Source organism: Protopterus annectens, chromosome 15.part0 (genome assembly GCF_019279795.1).
Source record: "Protopterus annectens isolate FY-2018-M chromosome 15.part0, PAN1.0, whole genome shotgun sequence".
NCBI classification, from domain to species: domain Eukaryota; kingdom Metazoa; phylum Chordata; order Ceratodontiformes; family Protopteridae; genus Protopterus; species Protopterus annectens.
The window spans coordinates 182,955,199-182,974,721 of NC_056749.1; positions in this window are offsets into that span (position 1 = coordinate 182,955,199).

Genomic DNA, 19,523 nt, shown 5'->3' on the forward strand with positions numbered 1-19,523 from the left:
GCCTAAGCAATTCTGGTCATCAGTCAATAGACTCCTTTCACCAGGAACAACCAAAACTCGATGCTGACCCTGACACCCCTCTCCTAACTGCAAATGCTTTTAACTCTTTCTTCTCCGAAACTATTCAATCTCTTGCTAGACAACTGAATACCAACAACTTCTATCCCCCAAATAATCTAGTAGATTCTTCTTACAACTTCTCTCTACAACCTATCCCTACCTCCTTCATCTACAATCTAATTCACAAACTGAAACCTTGTACCCCCTCTGCTGACAAACTCCCTTCTCTTTATCTTCAAAAGGCTGCCAAAGAAATTGCTTACCTAATATATATACTCATTAATAGGACAATCCAAGAGGGAACCATCCCTGATATCTGGAAAGTCTCTCATATTATCCCGCTACACAAAGGTGGTAACTCTATTGACTACTCTAACTTTAGACCAATTGCTCTTCTGTCACCCCTAGGAAAAATCATGGAGAAATGTATTCATCAGCAACTTGTACAGTATCTCTCTTTACACAACATAGTAGCTAATTGTCAACACGGCTTTAGACCTCATCACAGCACCACCACTGCCCTCCTTTCCTTTGTAGACACCATCACTAAGAATCGCAACAATAACCTTCTCTCTTCTGCTCTATTCATTGACCTCTCCAAAGCCTTCGACATGGTCAACCACTCTTCTTTAATCCACATCCTTGAATCCCTCTCATTTGATAACCTTGTCATTAAATGATTTAGTTCTTATCTGAGTAACAGACAGCAAGCCGTTCTTTGGGATAACCACATCTCTTCATTACTGCCCATCTCCATCGGAGTCCCTCAAGGGTCTATTCTTGGTCCACTTCTCTTCTCCCTCTATATTAATGATCTTCACACAGTAATCCCTCAAGCTACCTGTATTCAATACGCTGACGACTCTACCATTATATGTTCAGCTTCTTCCTCCTCAGATTTAATCTCACTAACTCAAAATATTTTTAATATACAGTAGAAACATGGTTTACTATAGCAATAACCCACGCCTGGGTGTGGGTAATGCTAAATTTACCCACAGTTGGCGTGGTTTGGTCCCGAGGGCCGACGCCATCTTCTTCAGTGTTTCTTGCCCCAGATGCCAGGTGCCCTCCAAGGAAGGCTGTAATCAAATTGGAAGACAATAATAGGTTTCCAGACAATAATAAGCAATAAACAGATACACCATAAGAGATATCCCCAGCTAAGGATAACAGGGAGAGGAGTGGACCCAAGGCATAGAGGGGGAAGGAGGGAGGGAAAACCCGACTGCAGTTGCATATCTATCGGACATCTACATTTATGGTAGGTACAAAACTGTACTATGTCCTTCAAGAATGCAACTGCAGTCATAACATATGGGTTGAATACCATAGCTTAGCTGGGGGAGGTGGTAAGCTCTAGGAAAAGGATGGTGTAGCTATCAATCCCTGCAGGACTGCCGAAGCAAAGCCTGCTCTGGATCTGGAATATAAAGGAAGGTTGTAGTGTTTGGAAAATGTATGCACGGAGCTCCATGTAGCAGCTTCTAGAATGTCTTTTGTAGGCACCCCTCTTAAGAATGCTGTAGAGGTGGCTGTAGCTCTGGTGGAGTGTGGTCTGACATTGGCTGGCACACTCTTTCCATGGAAGGAATAACAGAATCTGATGCAATGTCCAATCCATTTTGAAATTGTCTGTTTGAAAATTGCTTTTCCTTGTACTCCAGGGGCGTAAGCTACAAAAAGCTGATCAGACTTCCTACTGGTCTTGGTTCTGTCTAGGTAGTAGCGAAGTTGTCTGTGTATGTCCAAGGTATGTAACAGTCTTTCCCCTTTGTTCTCAGGATTGGGAAAGAAAGTAGGCAGATGAATTGCTTGATTTAAAGAAACCCTTAATACCACTTTTGGCAGAAAGGTAGGGTTGGTTCGTAAGGAGACCCTGTCTCTGTGAAAGGTTATGAATGGTGGTATTGCCATTAGGGCCTGTAATTACGAAACCCTTCTTGCTGAGGTAATGGCCAGCAGGAAAGCTGTCTTCCAGGAGAGAAATTGTAAATCCACAGAAGCTGCTGGCTCAAAGGGAGGTAGAGTCAATTTTTCTAGGACAAAATTGAGGTCCCAAGCTGGTACTGGTGCCTTTTTTGGGGGCTTTATATTCTTGATTCCTCTAAGAAATTGCCTTAACAAAGGATGTGAAAACACAGGTGGATCAGTGTTGTATCTAGCTGAGATAGCTGAAGCATGTATTTTTATGGAAGAGTATGAGAGTCCATTATGTAGCATATCTGCCAAGTATTCCAGAATGAGTGGGATGCTCAAAAGTGATGCATCATGACCCTTGTTGGTATTCCAAATGCTGAATCTCTTCCATTTGGCTGAGTAAGCCTTTCTGGTGGATGGTCTGCGGGCTTCTGTTAGTATCCGCTGAACTTCCTTGGAGAGAGGTAAATTGAGGTTATTCTTGGGATCTCCCAAGCTGTTAGCTGTAGAGTCTGGATGTTGGGATGAACTGTCCTGAAGTTGTGTTGAGTCAAAAGTTGGGGCCATTGTGGAAGGGCCCACATTTTGTTGTGACATATGCTCCTTAGTAGTGGGTACCAGTGTTGTCTAGGCCAGTCTAGAGCTATTAGGATCCCCTTCGGCTGCTCTGCTTTGATCTTTAGTAACACTGTGGTCATCAGTGGCAGAGGTGGAAATGCATAGATTATTAGGGAGCTCCAGTTGAATGAGAGAGCATCTTATTTTCCATGCTTGTGGATGATATGTCCTTGAGCAGAACTTTTGTAAGTGATGATTGAGGTGGGAGGCAAATAGGTCTATGTCCGGCCTGCCCCATGTCGATGTGAGTCGTATAAAGATGTCTGGATGTAGCCTCCATTCGTGGGGGTCTAGGAAATTCCTGCTTAGACTGTCCGCCAGAACATTGTCTTTGCCTGGAACAAACTGGGATTGTAACTGTATGTTTAGACTCAGTGATTTTTCCCAAAGATTCATTGTCAGTCTGCAAAGGGGGTAAGAATGAGTGCCCCCCTGCTTGTTTATGTACCACATCACAGTGGTGTTGTCTGTCCGTATTAGTAGGTGGCCTTGTTGAAGTTGTTGTCCAAAGGCCTCGATGGCATGCATTACTGCCAGCATTTCTTTTTGGTTGATATGCAGATGTGTTTCCTTTGGAGACCATTGTCCTTGAATACATCTGCCCTCCATATGCGCCCCCCATCCAAAGTCTGAGGCGTCTGTGGTCATGGTCTGTGTTATCTGAGGTTTTTTGAACGACATACCTGTGTTTGACTGGCTTACTGTGGCCCACCATAGAAATTCCTTTTGAAGACATGGAATGAGTGGAATAGTTGCTTCTAGGTTGTTGCTGTGTTGAGATCATAAGCTTTTTAGGTACCATTTAAGCTTTCTCATGTGTAGTCTTGCTAGTGGAACCAGGAGAATGCAGGATGCCATGTAACCCAGGGCCTGTAGGAATCTCCTTGCAGTCATCTGGGTGAGCTTTGCTAAACTTTTGAAGTAATGAGTTAACTTCTTTTGCTTGTCTTCTGTCAGGTAAGCCATTTGAGAGGCTGTGTCTAGTTTGGCTCCTAAGAAGGTTATTTGCTGGGATGGCTGAAGTCTTGACTTTTGAAAGTTGACTGTGTATCCCAGAGCCTGTAGCAAGTGTATGACATAATTCAAGTTTTTTGTCAAGGTTAGTTTGTTGTCCGCTTGAATGAGGCAATCGTCCAGGTACGGGTAGATTTGAATCCCCTGTAGCCTGCAATGAGCAATTACTGATGCCAGGCACTTCGTGAATACTCTGGACACAGTAGATAAGCCAAATGGCAATGCTGAGAATTGATAATGCTCTGGCCCTGCAAGAAATCTGAGGTATCTTCTGCAGCTGTGTCTGATAGGGACATGCAGGTATGCCTCCTTGAGGTCCAGAGTAATCAGCCAAGACCCCTTGCCCAGCATGGGAAGGAGTTGCTGTAGAGTCAGCATTTTGAACTTTGGTACTATGAGAAAGGTGTTTAAAGCGGACAAGTCCAGTATTGGTCTCCATTGAGTTTCTATTCTTGGAACAAGGAACAGTCTTGAATAAAACCCCTGACCTTGTTCTTGTTGTGGAACTTTTTCTATTGCTTTGATCTGAGCAAGCAGAGAAATTTGCTCGATAGCCTCTGCCCTCTGATTTTGTGGAAGGTTTGGCATGCCTTGTTTTCTTGGCAAGGTATGAAAATGGAACCTGTAACCGTGGTCTATAATGTCCAAAATCCATTTGTCTTTTGTCAGTTTGTGCCAATTTTTTGAAAACAGAGATAATTTTCCACCCAAAGGAGCATCTGTTTGCTCCTTGGTCAGCGGGACTAGAGGAAAGTCATTGAGATTGTCCCTGCGGGGTAGGAGAAACCCCTGTGTCACTTCTTTGGTTTGCTGGTTGCCATTGTCATCCCCTGTAGGATCCTCTGTACTGCCCTCTTCCTCAGGCATGCCTGTTTTTGCCCCTTTGAAATCTTTCAGGATTAGGAAAGGACCAGTTTTTAGAAGGCCAGTTCCTGCTGAATCTGGGTGGCTGAACCTGGAGGAAATCTTTGACTGTCTGAACTGACTTGGCTTTTTCCTCAATGGACTTTAACACATCTTTAGCATTAGCACCAAAAAGCTTGTTCTTTTCCAAGGGTGCATCAAGGAGTTTTGCCTTAACATGATCTGGTAAAGGTTGTTCTTTTAGCCATGCATGTCTACGAATGACCGCCCCTGTCATAGCTGCCCTACATGAAGCTTCCAATGCATCATATCCACACTGTAGAAAGTAATTGCTAACCTGCTGAGAATTATGAACAGCCTCTTGCAAAGACTTCCTATCTAAAGGTTCAGGAGAGGCCAATTTTTTCTGTAAATCATCTAACAGGAAATCCTGATATTGGAACATGTGAAAGAGACAATTGAGAGCTCTCATAGAAAAAGTAGTGGAGGCGTAAACCTTCTTCCCCCATCTCTCTAAGGACCTTGCTTCCCTGTTGGAAGGTAAAGGGTTTTTGGAGGTGGTAGCTGAAACCCCTTTAGGCCCCTGGGAAATTGTTTCTAAATCAACAGCATGGGCCCTAAAGAAATGAGAATGGGTTTCTGGGACCCTATAGTATCTGTCAGGCTTGACAGGAGCAGGAGGAAGAGAATCGGGGGTAACACTGGAGTCAGAGTATAGATCATCCAAAACATCAAGCACAGGAGGTATAGCTAAGGGTCTGTGTTGGGGTTTTTTAAGGAATGTTCGAAGGCGCTTTCTGGAATCTGAATATCCCTGGCCTTGCCACTGAAAATGTTCCCTCATGGAATGCAGAACTTCCCCAAAAGAAATATCCTCAGGAGGAGAGGCCGAGGGGATGGAGTCCTCTGCATCTGAATCCTCATAGGTCTGGAAGGGCTCTTCCTGGCTTTCGGAGTGAACAGAGTCCTCAGAATCTTCATCTGAAGGAAGAGGGTCAGAGGGTTCAACCCTGGGCCTCTTATCAGGTGGAGGCTGGGATCCTCTCTCAGCATGGGCCTGGGAACCTCTGATCAGGGAAATTAAATCTGCGGCCATAGACATGATTTGAGTTTCAGGAGTAGGCTGAGATAAGGTTTTAGCAGTAAGATGCTTGGCCTTGCTGGCTGCCTTAGCACGTGTGTAGGCCTTGATAGACATGGACATGGGAGGCCTAGCCGCTCCACGTGCAGGAGTGACCTTATCAACAGCAATGGTCTCGGGCATTTCCTCGGTTTCAGTATCCGGAGGAAAATCAATAACTGGCGTCGGAGTGGCCTCCGGTATCGGAGGTATCGGTAATGCGGTGTCTTCGGTTCGAAGCGGTGGAATAACCGCCTCAGAGGGAACCGGGGCACTCGCGGGTAGTTTTGGCGTGGTGTCGGTGGAAGACGTGGGCCGAGGATGTCGGTCCCGGTCTTTTCATTTCTTAGGAGTATGTGTTGTCGGTTGTTCCGACGGCATTATATAATCAAATTTTTCGCCGAAAAAGTCTTCAGCGAACTCCGCCCAGCGCCTGAGAGTGCGCTTATTGAAGCGAGCACAGGCTGAAACGTCGTGGTCTGGGCCAAGGCAAGGGAGGCAGTAAGAATGGAAATCCTTATGAGGTATTTGTTTACCACAAGACAAACAATTATTTACTTTTTCAGTAATTTCTGACATCGGCTGAGGCAAGAAAAGGTCCCCAACAGGGTACTTAGCTTTTTTGATGACTTTGGTTTCGAAGAATACAGGAGCTGACCGACTGGCACTTGCGAACTGCTTCTGCTTCGGGCACCGCGCGGCAAGAAAGACTGAAGAAGATGGCGTTGGCTGATGCTTATATACTCCAGCCGCTCTGACGTCAGAGAGAAATGCGACATCAGCCGACGTCGGACCCAGACTTTGGAATCCGGCCGACCGAGGGCTGCCTGAGGCAGGACAGCCCATATGTTATGACTGCAGTTGCATTCTTGAAGGACATCCTGCTGAAGAGCTTTGGCAAGTCCTGTATGAGAATCTGCAGAATTAGAAATTCTGCAACAGAAGACTCTGAACCCTCAGATAAAGATGGCACTGTTACAGGGTATGCTGTGGAGGCACACTGCAGCAAAGAAGTGCTCTGGCTCAGAATCACTGCCAACATCTCATACTAACATCAACCCCAAGGCAACTCCAGATGCACAGGCACCACAGGCCCTGGCACCAGCCCCAAAAATAGTAGGCTCAACATCAACTTTTAAGTTGACAGCAAATCCAAAATTCAGTGTCAGAGTTAAAAGACAGAGAGAAGGAACTTGCAATACTGATGTGGAGGTCACTGATGCCAAGCTCAGCTGACATCTCTGCAAGCAACAGAAGTTGACGCAGCAGCTTCAAAAATACATCTGTTTTCTGGTAGTCTTTTCAAAGCCAATACTATCAAGTTAAGTTTTGGTGTCCTGGCCTGGGGACTAACAGATAACTGCGAGAAGGCTTCCACATATTTCTAACAGTTGAAATAAACTGATAAGGAATAGCACATTCTTGTCAGTCACAAAATTATCAGAACCTCCATCTGGTACCAAATGAGTGGTACAAGGAACATGCAACTTCAGGGACAGACTTCTTTATAACTCTAACACTATCAGATACAGACTTTACTGCAATCTTGACAAGATCCTTTTTGACAAAGAGGGCATCCATACACTTAACAGGCAACCTCATACTTTAATTCAAAGCTTCTACTACAATTCATTGTGAGGGCTTTGAGGCCAATAAACAAGCTAGTCTCCAACCCAGAGATGTAGAAAGCTTCTCAGAATCTTTTGACCTACACAAACATGCAGCTGGAACCTAACTTTAAAATTTTACAGCATTGAAAACTTCACACAAATCCTATCTGCAAAAGATAGGGTCTCCCCTAAAGAAATGCCACACTTTGTTTACCTCTCTTGCAAAGGGATCCCCCCCCCCCCCAAGGACAGCTACTAACACTACACTACACTCCATTTTGATGCAAATATCCCTTTTTGTGCTCAAAATAACCTATCCCATTTTGGTTATATATTTGCCTTACTCATCCCATGGTCAAGACATACATGCATATATTACCCATAATGACAATAACTAGGATCATACCGTAAATACTTTGCGGGGACCCATGCATGGGATAAAGCATTTAGGAGCTGCCTCTGTCCATTGGCAGTGCAGGGGGCAGTCCCGGGGTAAGTTTACTATTTCCCATCCATAGATCTAAGTTGTGCTTGAAAATGGACAGAGATGGACTTTGTTTTGTATGGATGGGAAGTCAGTTCCAGAGCAGTGGTATCCTCTGTGAGATGCACCTCTCCCTCTAAACCATTCTGTTGATGTTGCAGAAGTTGTTTAAATCCCTATATTGAGTATATGAGATGCAAAAATATGCTACAACATTTAGTTCAAGAAAAACAGTCTAGTGTGTTCAAAACATTGATGGAAAATGGAATAATGCCGTTTTTTTTTTGTTTTTCCTTACTCTTCCACATGTCTTTAATTCACCAATACAGCTTTCAGAGGCTTAGTCTCACCATTCTGAGTGAGTCTGCAATACTTTATTCAGTCTGAAGCATTGCTCTACTAACGGTCTTCCAAGACCCTGTGGATCTCAAACCATTTATTCTCCTGCTACATATGCATTTCCATAGACTTCCTGAATGCCACCATATTGTATCGACAAGACCTATAGAACCACTGTGGTCCAATGCAGGTGGTACTTTACACTAGATGAAGGTTAGAGATGGGATCTTCTAAGCAGTGTCTTTTGCCCACAATTTCGTCAAATGAAGATGTAAGATCAGTGTGACAGATATGCAGAACAAGCATTTATTAGTCATCTGTGATGTTATGGATATTGTAACTTGGATCAAAAATCAAATGAATTTGCCACTTGTCAGTCTGGTAATAGCTTTAGAGATGGTGTTGCCATCTATCTCTGACTCCTTTATGGTAAGATATTTCAATAAATGACATACAATAAAAATGACCTAGTGGCAACAACTTCTGAACTTTGCCCATCATCTTGTAGCTGCCATCTCTAGTGCAGAGAAAAGCCAACTTGAAACATTTTACAATTGACAAGAACCCAAAAAGCATTTTCTTTACATCCCAACCTTGCCAAGCTATATTTGACATTCATATAGTGCTACATGTCCTGATTCTTGAAAAATAACTTGTAAACGACAATCAAAATCCATTTCATAAGCTTTGAGAAGTGCTTTACATTGCTGAAATCATTCTGCTTGTTTGATGACAGTGTCAGACAGATACAATATTCTGCCGTTCTATTATCGAAGCAAGAAAAGCAAAATGCACATTAAATACTTTAGAATGTGAGTGTGTAGAAACAGCAGAAGAAAAACAAATCACTCATACAATGACAAAAGTCAATAAAATATTCTATAATGCACTAGTCACTATGACCATGGGAAAGCAGCAATACTCAAAGAAAACTGACATTAACAGGCCAACATAAAACCATAAAGAAAATACCTCTTAAAGCTGGTTAGGGTACTAAGCATACCATGCTTACAAGTATACTTATCTCTGTCAGAGTGGGTCTTTAAATATTCATTGAAAAGTAATAAAATTTTAAGCAGGACAGATAGAGGTCATTATCTTCATTTGTCAACATCAGCCCGGCTGCCAGCTTTGTATGACTTTTGCTACTTGGTGTACAGTGCAGGAAATGTGCTGTACTTACTGATTTACTATGTGGTATAGGAAGGCTGTGCTGATAAAATTCACTCATTTACAATTACAGACTCAGTAAACCTAATGACGATTCAATCAGTACTGAAATCTAAACAAAGAACGCCAAAGACTAAATACTGAACACCCAAACTTGCATTTGATCTTCACTCTGGCAGAAACATAAGAGTTATGGTTATTTCACCGACTGACAGCAGTATGAAGGAAATTTCACTCAAAGCCACTTTCAGCCAAAACCAACTGTTGTCTTATTTCCCCTGTTGTGGGCCACTGAATTGTTATAAATTGGAAGAGGTGGAGGTTTCCCACACACACACAGGTTTGCAGCATTTGTTGCTGTTCACTGAAAGTGGCTTTCAAATATTGTTTGCACTGTAGTGAAAATGTCATGCAATAAATATAACTCTGGTCCGCAGCAGTAGGGAGTTTTGGGATTTACCATGTTTGCAAGATTGTTGGCTTTCAGCATTCCAAAAATCTGTGTTTTGTTTCTATTAGTGGTTAAACATCATACACAAATCTTACAAATTAATGTTTGGTGACTTATCAGATGTCAACACATCTGTGTGGTTTACAAATATGAACAGTAAATCACAGCAGCATTTTATTACAGTCTTAAAAGCATTTCCCGCAGCAAATCTACCTCACATTTATGCACAGTACAAAACAGGCAATGTTAAATTTATTTGCTATTTAGCCCCACTCCAACAATGTATTATACAGAAACACTATTTTCACTGCCAGATTTTCTAAATCGGTCAGGCAACTTCAAATGACATAAACGGGTCTATATTATATTCTCGAAAGCAGACAATGTCGAATCTGACATTGTCGACACGAGAATATCGAGCGCTCAGAATCTCTAGCGTGTAAATGGAAATCTCTGTAAGGGGAGATTTCCATTTACTGCAATGTAGTGCAGTCTCGGAGTTGGTATACTTAAGTAGCAGGGGGTGCAGGGGTGCTTGCCCCCTGCTTAAACCCGTTAGGGAACTTTTTTCTTTTTTTGTCTTTTTATAAGGTAAGTGTTTGAAGACATCGACCATATGTTGTTTGAAGTTTTCAAACGTCGATCTTATAATATAGGCCCACATAAGCATATTTATATAAAAATGGTTACCAGCCATAGGCTCCATTGGTGTAAAAGAATAAATTCCTAACAACCCAGGAGACTATGTCTAATTAGCAGCATGGCTGCCAGTTGGACCTGGTGGGGAATGGATATGCCTATGTTCAGGGGAGGTGGTTAAATAGAACTGTCCTATATAGCAATTACTAAGAGGAGCAGTAATGTCTGGAGAGGTCATAAGGCATGCATTCAGGTCTCCAAAGCAGGAACATAGTAACTTGCATTAGCAGGTGCTCAGAAGCACGCAAATGCATGAAGTAGCATAGAAGCCTCTGCTGTGATGTGGAGTGCATGTACCTCACCCCAATTCAAGGGGTTTCAGCCTTAAGAAAAAAAAAACATTTGAATGCCATACATCCATGGCTGCATGGATGACCGTCTCTTTGGATGGCTTTCAGCCCTGTGCTGGTGATACTAGTACAGGGAAATGATTAGGGGATGATTGATAATTGATAGACATGGTTGCAAACCACTGTCTTCCTGGATATCTTGCTATTATGATATGCAGGATCTAAACATTGCACCTCTAGAATTAGCTTACAACAGCAGAAAATTAAACCTTTATTAATGCATTAGGGAAAGTTAAATCAACACTCTAAAGAACACAACGAAAATCAAGGCATGTAATTACACATGGGTTGTTGTTGTCTTTCGGCTTTTTCCCGGTTAGGGGTCACCACAGCGGAACTCCGGTCCGCTAATGATTGGCAGTAGATTTTGTTGAATGCCGAGGTGCCAGCTCGACGTTCAACCATCAACGAAGGCACGCCCATTTACGCATGTCTTTCGAATGCCCACCCAACTGCGGGGGAGGACATGCAGACCCCACACAAAAGGCACTCCCTGCACTCCAGCCGAGAACTGAACGGGAGGAACCTCTTGCTGTGAGGTAACAACGCTACCGTCGCACCACCGCATATTAAATAAAATATTAGGAATGAGGAGTGGTTAAGCTGAGCTGTAATTAGCCTGGAAAAGGTATAACTATAAAATGCAAACAGCCATTTGTTAAGTGCCTAGCAGAATGTAAGCTCAGATTCCAGTAGGGATGCTGCTACATGCCATCCTTTCCTAATCTGTCTGCTCTGGACAAATGCTGTAGATCAGACACCCTCCGATTTCCAATTCATAATTAAGATGGCAATCATGTCCATCACTTGTAGCCTAGGGCAATGCATTCCTTAGATTTGGTAGTCCCAGTATCACTCCAGCTTTGAGGATTATCCAAAGAAAATGAGAGTCAAGTCAGCCTGCCTTTGCTTTTTTAAAGTATGTATATATCATTTAATTAAACTATTGCATTTTCCTACTTTAGGACAATACACTACATACTTCAGCCAACATATGACTACAGTAGTTTATATGATTGTCACTGGGGCAAAAATAAAACTGCTGAAAAAGATGAATGGAAATTTGCAATCCATCTTAATCTTTCCCAACACAAATCACACATTGCAATATAAATGCAGAGCAAATACATATGCTCTCCACAGATGACAATTACATCTGTGTACGTTAGATTTATACAAAAATAATAAAAATCCTACAGTGAAAAGTGGATGCCAGATATTAGTACTTAATACAGCTTTACCCATCAGAAAATCACTTTAAAAGAAAATGATCTTTTCAAGCAAATGAATACCACAAATCATCTGAATGTTTGACCACAAGTTGCTCAATTTGAGTTATTGCCACATGTTATTAGAAGATCCACTTTATCCATTTATTATAGTCACTTCGTAATGTATATAGGGATGCCACAATGGCTAAACAAGTAGCGTTACTACATGTTGGTACTTGGGTGTCCAAATGCATGCTGGAGGCTGTGATTTCTTTGTGGAGTCACCAATATTCCCTGTATCCACATGGGTTTTCAGTGGGTGGCCTGGATTCCTCTAGGTCCCAAAGATGGGTCATGAGTGAAATCATTTTGCAAGCTTGTAAGTCACAAGCAAGAACACATTAAAAGAAAAACGGAGTAAATGAATATTTCTAAATTCAGCATTATAACTGTTCCTTGTGATACGATCACCTAGATAAACTTCAGCACGGTCACATAGTGACATAATAAAACCCACAAAAACATTCTGTGCAATATTGATCCCAATGTCCTACAATCCGAGCATGAACAGTAATGAAAATTAATACAGGTAAAGACCCTAAGACACCAACAGGATTAGAGAGAGGTGCAGGGAGTCCGGAAGCGTTCCTAGGCGCCCTTTGTTCCTGGACTTATTTTCTAGGTTCATATAGACACACTCACTGAAAACCTCTCCTCAGGCAAGCATATTTGCCTAGTAGAGAAAACAAATAAAATAAGGAAGAATGTTGTGAACTTTAATTCTAAAAAAATGCAGCCAAGCGTATTTCCTTTTTCTAACAAAAACTGTTAGATGAGACAAGTTGCCATTGTGAAAAATAATGTCAAGCCAAGCAGAGAAGTGAGGCTAGGAACAGTTAATGAATTGCTTCCCATGCCCATGGTTCGATTCCTTCAGCCTTCATTTCTCAACAGTATGGCACTAAGTCACCCAGACAATAGTTCCTAGGTTGCCCAAAAAAGGCACTTGTCGGGCAGGCTTACAGAGTTGAAAAAAATTCTTCTAAATGCATAGTTGCGTAATTTTATCTTTAGAAAGGGAATGTGGTTTCTACATTTATGCATTCAATGTAGAAAACAGTTTTAAAAATGTAATATGAAAGAAATAATGTTAGCATATTGTGCAGAACACGATTTCTAATCTCAAAAGCTATCCTATAATTGAAAAACATATATTCTACATTTTCATAAATGCCCAGTACGTGAAAATTGGTACTGTTACCAACACAAACACAAAACTAAAAAAAAGTGTCAAAGAATTACTGAAGTACTTAAAGCATGTAATGAGACTAGATCATTTCTTAAGAGCAAAAATGACGAACAGGGTCAAAAGTCAACCACATATTAATAGAGAGGTGATGGGGTGGGGCGAGCTTGCCTTGTTTTAACTACTTTCCTTCTTGGAAGCATCAGAACTTAAACACAAGATTATCTAAATCCCAGCAGAAAAACACAAAAAACATGCCTCCCTCATATTTGTTGATTTTCTTTCTGAAATATGCAGCTAGCTGTTATTCCCTCTTGGACAGGCACCTTGGTTTCTAAAATTTTAATAGATACGATAACAAACCAAAAGGAAAAAAATAGCTTCTAACCAAGGCCCATGGGGCTGATTTCTAGAAGGTTAAGTCAAGCGTTTATTTTGTCTGGAGGGAAATGTGATTATCAGCAAAAGCACGCAGTGCAGTTTAAACAGAAAACATGATCAGAATAGGAAGAATATCCAGATTATTAATAAAGAGCATCACACATTCAAACACGTTCATATTCCTGGCCTTACAGGCCAGACTAGTCAGAAACAGTCCTGCTAAATAAATCCAGTTTAAAAAAAAATAATCTTATTTTGATTTTTTGGGAAAAATCTTAATACCCGACATGGTAGCTTCCACAAAGGAAATGTATTTTCTTTAGGAAATGTACATTTTCTGCTCTAGCAATTTTAAAGCCGACTGACTTTTGTGAAAATAATTTTTTTTTTAAACATACATTTTCATTGTAACCAGAGATCTATAAACACTTTAAAACCAGGAAAATCTATAGCAGTAAAAGCACTATTTGTTTACTTTCTTTTATCTCGGTCCACAGCTGCCATGATAATTTGTATATGAGATTATGAGAAATTGCCTCTGTATTTGACACTGCATGTGTGTGTTTTTTTTTGGGGGGGGGGGCTGGGTGGTGATACTTTATGATTCCCTTAAAAGAAGATCTGTGTCCCTACTCTTTCTTCTGATATTTTCACAGATATCTTCAAAGTGAGAAGGCAGTGTTCTGTATGAATGGCATAAAAGGTATCAGATTCAGCTGTAGATTTTTTTTTCTGTCATGTTCTAGTCACATCACAATGCATTGCTGGTAGTGAAAAGTATGCACAGAAAGAACAGCCACGTCTTCACCCTTGCTTCAGCAGAAATTACATGGAGATTGGCACTGCACCCAGACAAAGCATTCTTAAATGAACAAGAGACAAAAAAACACTTCACTATGGCAAGTGTTTTCAAGGCCAAAGAATGTACAAAGAAAAATATGTGCATCCTCACTGTAAGGCATTCTGGGAATTACACAGATGGATTTCATTGAAATGTCATAAATCCAAAACTCTAATGTAAAATGGAAAAAAAAAAACGTTTCTTTCCGACACAAGCCCTGTATACAGCATGCAAATTATCTATACCAACTTAGACACAGTACTACAGTGAGTAAAGGGTAAATTTCCCAAAACCAGCCATTCCACAATCTTCAAAAAAGCCACTGCAGCCCCATCAGTTGATTTACAATCAGCTGTACCAGCTTTTGCACTCTTCAATGATGCAAACAAGTATCCCATACCAATTTACCATGTTTATCTCAATATCTATGGCACTTGAGTCCAGTACAGTTTCAGTATTGCTAAGAAAAATCAGAAGTAACATCAGACAACAAAATGTGTTTCAGTATATCACAGCAGATCGGTACACGTAACTGGTACTTCTGAATCAAGTCCAAAATGGTATTAAAATCACCTTATTAAGATTAATGGGAGCATCTCAAAGCAAGTCTCCAAAAACAAGTTGAAAGAATGGGAGATAGTGACAATTATTTTTCCTGCCAATTATAAACTTATAATACCCCACAAATTTAATCATGAGATCAAGGCACAAAGTGACTCCGGAGATTTTATGAAGTAGAGTGGCTTCACGTAGTCATCATGACACAGATGTGCTTAATAGTTTAAACCCGAGAAAACTGAAAATTAGAGCGCGCACAGACAGGCATGAGCTCTTTTTTGTAACAGAATACACTCCTACCAAAAACTAAACATACATTTTTCATTACATCTTATTTTGTGCTGTACTAATAAATAAGAATTATTCTAAGATTGTCATTATATTTTAATTCATTCTAACCCATAATTGCAATGATAGATACTGCCACACTGATGCAATTCTTTAATATTAGAAAAATGCAAATTGTGACACTGCCAGATGTAAAACAAGGAGATTTTCTCTGTATTTCATTATAGTGATAATGGTGAGAGTCACTGGCTTCTTGAACTGTCCATGTTTCAGTTTTAGTCTGTCATTGAATTAATCTGATCTGCACCAACAGCAACTTGCTGAAACCCGTCCATGATGTATTAACTCTAGCAAAGTGTACGGACAAAAGGGTTTTTATTACATATAGAAAGTTGCAATTATTTCTGTAATTTCCATTTCTTCTCCCACACTCTTGCTTGAGTCAAATTTCCAAGAGAAGTCTTGCAGCTTTTCGCATTCATCTGTGATCAACAGCTGCCACACTAAAGCACTGGTAAAGCAGATGAAAGCATTCTTTCATACCACCTTTAACTGTGGTTACACTGACAAAAGTAACAGCTCAATTCTCAAATAGCAACATTACCACTTTATATGAATAATGGGAATGACTTATACTGTAACACTACCATAAAGTTTTCTTTTTCAGAAATTAAATCTTTGGAGGAAAAGTTTTACTTTAGCTGTTGTGCGCTTCATAGAACCTTGCTGACTTCAGCCAAACAGCTTCAGAAAGCAAAATTTGTGGAGAGCCACCAACAGTGAAAAACTACAGAAAGTGTGCCAAGTACCCTCTGTCACGCACAAAAAAGTCATTACTTTCTGAATCAAAGAAATATTTGAAAAAGGAAAGGAGGACCTTCACAATCTATCAGGAATTGAAGAAACTGAATGGTCTTAGGGACTAAAGTACATCTACCAATATTCTAGGGAGTGAATAAAACTTTCTTGGAATATACAGTTGCCTTTATTTGGCCTACCAAGACTGGGGAAGTGGGAGTTCTGCTGAGTGGCATCTCCCTTAATGAAAGTAGACCAACACTGTGACCCCCTCGACTATGAGAGATCTTATCTTTATTAAATATGCATTTCCACCAATTTAACTTATCTATACACACTAATATTACAATAGGAGACAAGAAAGTGAATTAATATGGGAACAGTTTCACCCTACACAGTTGAAAACCTCATCAGAAATTAGTTAGATAAAATAGCATTATTGTTTCAGCTATGGCAGGTCACTGGTTCCATAAAACTGTCCTGAAGTCCACTGGTCAAATATCTCTGATTATTAATGCTGTACAATTTACTGGTTCTAAGCACACCTGGGGGGGGGGGGGTTGTTATTGTTGCCTATCCTTAAGGTCAGCACAAGTCAGCTTAGCTACTTAGATGAAGGAAACCAACTACATAAGGCGTTCTGAAAGTCTGTACAGGTACAAAGCATCCACTATAATGTTCATGACTCACCACGAAGTTTACTTTATTTGGAATAAAACTAGAGTTGCACAGAGTTTGGCTTAATTAAGGAGTCAAAGTATGAATGGTCATCTGACCAGCCAAGTCATTACCTACAGTGGTATTTTCATATTGTAGACACTACATAAGATGATTAAACTGACAAAAATAACTGTACTGACCAAAGTTGGCTAGGTTCACTCTTGACTTTAAACAGTGTGCAGTTAACATGTAGTGTCAAACTAGCAACGTTAATAAATTTACAATTAAGACAAATAGCTTGGGAAGATACTTGCATGAAATCCACTCCAAGCACCTCATGCACTAAAAGTACTTCCAGGATCAAAAGCAGTTAAGCAATTAGGTTTATTTATAGCCTCATTGAGTGGTACCTACCAGATGCACCATTCATTTAAAAAAAAACTGCTTTATAAAGAATGTGCCAGGGAATCTCCTTATTCAGACCGCATGAAACAATAGCATTACATTTTAAGATCATTCTAGCTTCCATTTTTTTTCATAAATGAAGTTTGCTCAATGATGCAGATCATTTCATATTTGGATTATATTTTTGCAGTAAAAAGAATTTAATTGCATTTATTAATTCAAATGTGCTGCCCTAATATGTCTGGCCACCAAGATTTGTCACCAGTTTGCCAACCTCTAAGATGTTCCCTTATTTGAATTCTAAGGCATTTTATTGTAGTATCAATGTGAGATAAATTTCAATCAAATTTAATAACAAACTATCCTAGAGTAACAAGGTCATAATATATAAAACACTAAGATCTCCTACACGACAATCAAAAAAAGGGTCCTCAGCCATCACGTACACAGTTAAAAACAGCACCCACAGCTACACAAAGTTACACTATCCAGGGGCTCTAAAGGTCAGCTCTTAAAGCGCACCAACACACAGCCAAATTTATTGATCATTGGTGATCCTATAGTTAGCACACTGATGGCCCTCTCATCAAACTGAGTAAGGAGAGAGTCACAGTCAGCTCTCTTTCCTGGGCTAGGATCCATCAAGTCACACAGGCACTCAGGTCACTGAACCACAGGTACCACTATGACTCTGTCATAATCCATGTGGTTGTTAATGACCTTAGATGTACCTCCCTTCACAATATGAAGAGAGGCATAATTTAGCTTTTTGAGACTGTGCGTCTCAGGCAGGTATGAGCCAAGCACTGAGCAGCATACTACCTTCTCCAAGGATGATGCCACACTACCATCACAAAATGATTGAATTTAACAATTGGCTTAGCTTCTAATGTCAATCTAAGGGGGTACAAAATTTGACAGAATGGGAGGGCATGGTTGACGGATCATGCTGCTTTACAGGGTTACACTAAACGTCTTCCATCTAGGGTTTTGAACATTAGCAAAGACCTTTTTCACCCCAATAGTGCCTTTTTTAGGCAATGACAAACTGATAACTCTCCCAACTTAACAGAACCTACAAAGGAATATCTGCAGGTGGTACTTGTCAATGCGAGAAATCTTAAACTTCTCCCTGCAAGCCTTCCTCTTTCTGGAGAGTGGAGAAATGGAGATATGGCTTAAAGTTGCAGATAGCACCCTGGCAATACAAGGTTATAATGCCTTTCACACCTTTAGACCAGGTACTGCACAGGAGAGAACTAAAGATGGAGAAGGCTCAGTCTATATAAAAATCAGCGCCACATTCAGACTAGTTAAAATGACCTGCTGGAACTCAAATATGTAACTCACTATAAACATGGTGTCACACCATATCCTTACAACCTATCAGTCCCCATCCATGTCCCAGGAAACCTATACTAATCTCAATGTACTTGAGTCCCTCACCGTTTAATCAAGTATGATACTCATGGGAGATCTCAACTACCCCTTATAAATAGAGAATCCTACATCACTTCTGATGCAGCAGCTCAGCGATTCCTAAACTTTGTTAATACCAACATCCTTTACCTTGTACTCTCAAACATGGGGGAGCGATGTTCCTCACCCAATATAAAATCTTCACTGAACATAAAGCAGTACTGTTTGAAATAAACATTAAATCCAGTGAAACTAAAAATCTTAAGGAACTCTTCCAAGCCTAACCTCTCTCTTCTAAGCAACACCATGACTAAATTCCAAGCACCCCAAAACCCCGTAAATACCATAGCATATGCTGAGCTACTTATAAAATCTCTGTACATCCATACTGATAGTTATATAAAGCAAGCTGTGCCCACTCATATTAAAAATAAACTCAAAAGACAAGCCACCCAAGTAGAATCAATGTCAACTGGTTATACATAAAAAAAAAATCTTGGCCAAACATAGGTCGAACAAAGCTCTACATACTAAAAGCCCCACGGCCCAATCTAAATAAGGAGCTAAGAGGGTTACTTAATACTTGAAATGCTACAGTTGAAGAAAAAAAACAGCTTCTCAGGCAAACGACAACCAAAAAGCTTTCTACAGCAATGTCTGTAACCTCAGTGGAAACAGGAAACGATGTACAGAACCTATTCTAAATGGTATCACCCACACTGAATCGGAGGCCATTGCCAAATTAATCAATAAAAAAGGCAGCTCCAAAGATATTCAAAGAGAAATATAGGCAATGACATCCAGATATGGAAAACGTCACAATAAAGTAAATATCACAAACAGGGAATATAGAAAAGATTAGTGAAGCAGAAGTTTAAAAAAAAAAAAAAAAAAAAAAAAAAAAAGCTGAAGTTATGGAATGCCTGCGAAGTGAAGGATTTGGTGTAGAAGGTTTAACACAGGTTACATCACAGCATGATGGAATGAGTCCTCAAGGGAGACATCTGAAGAAGAAAT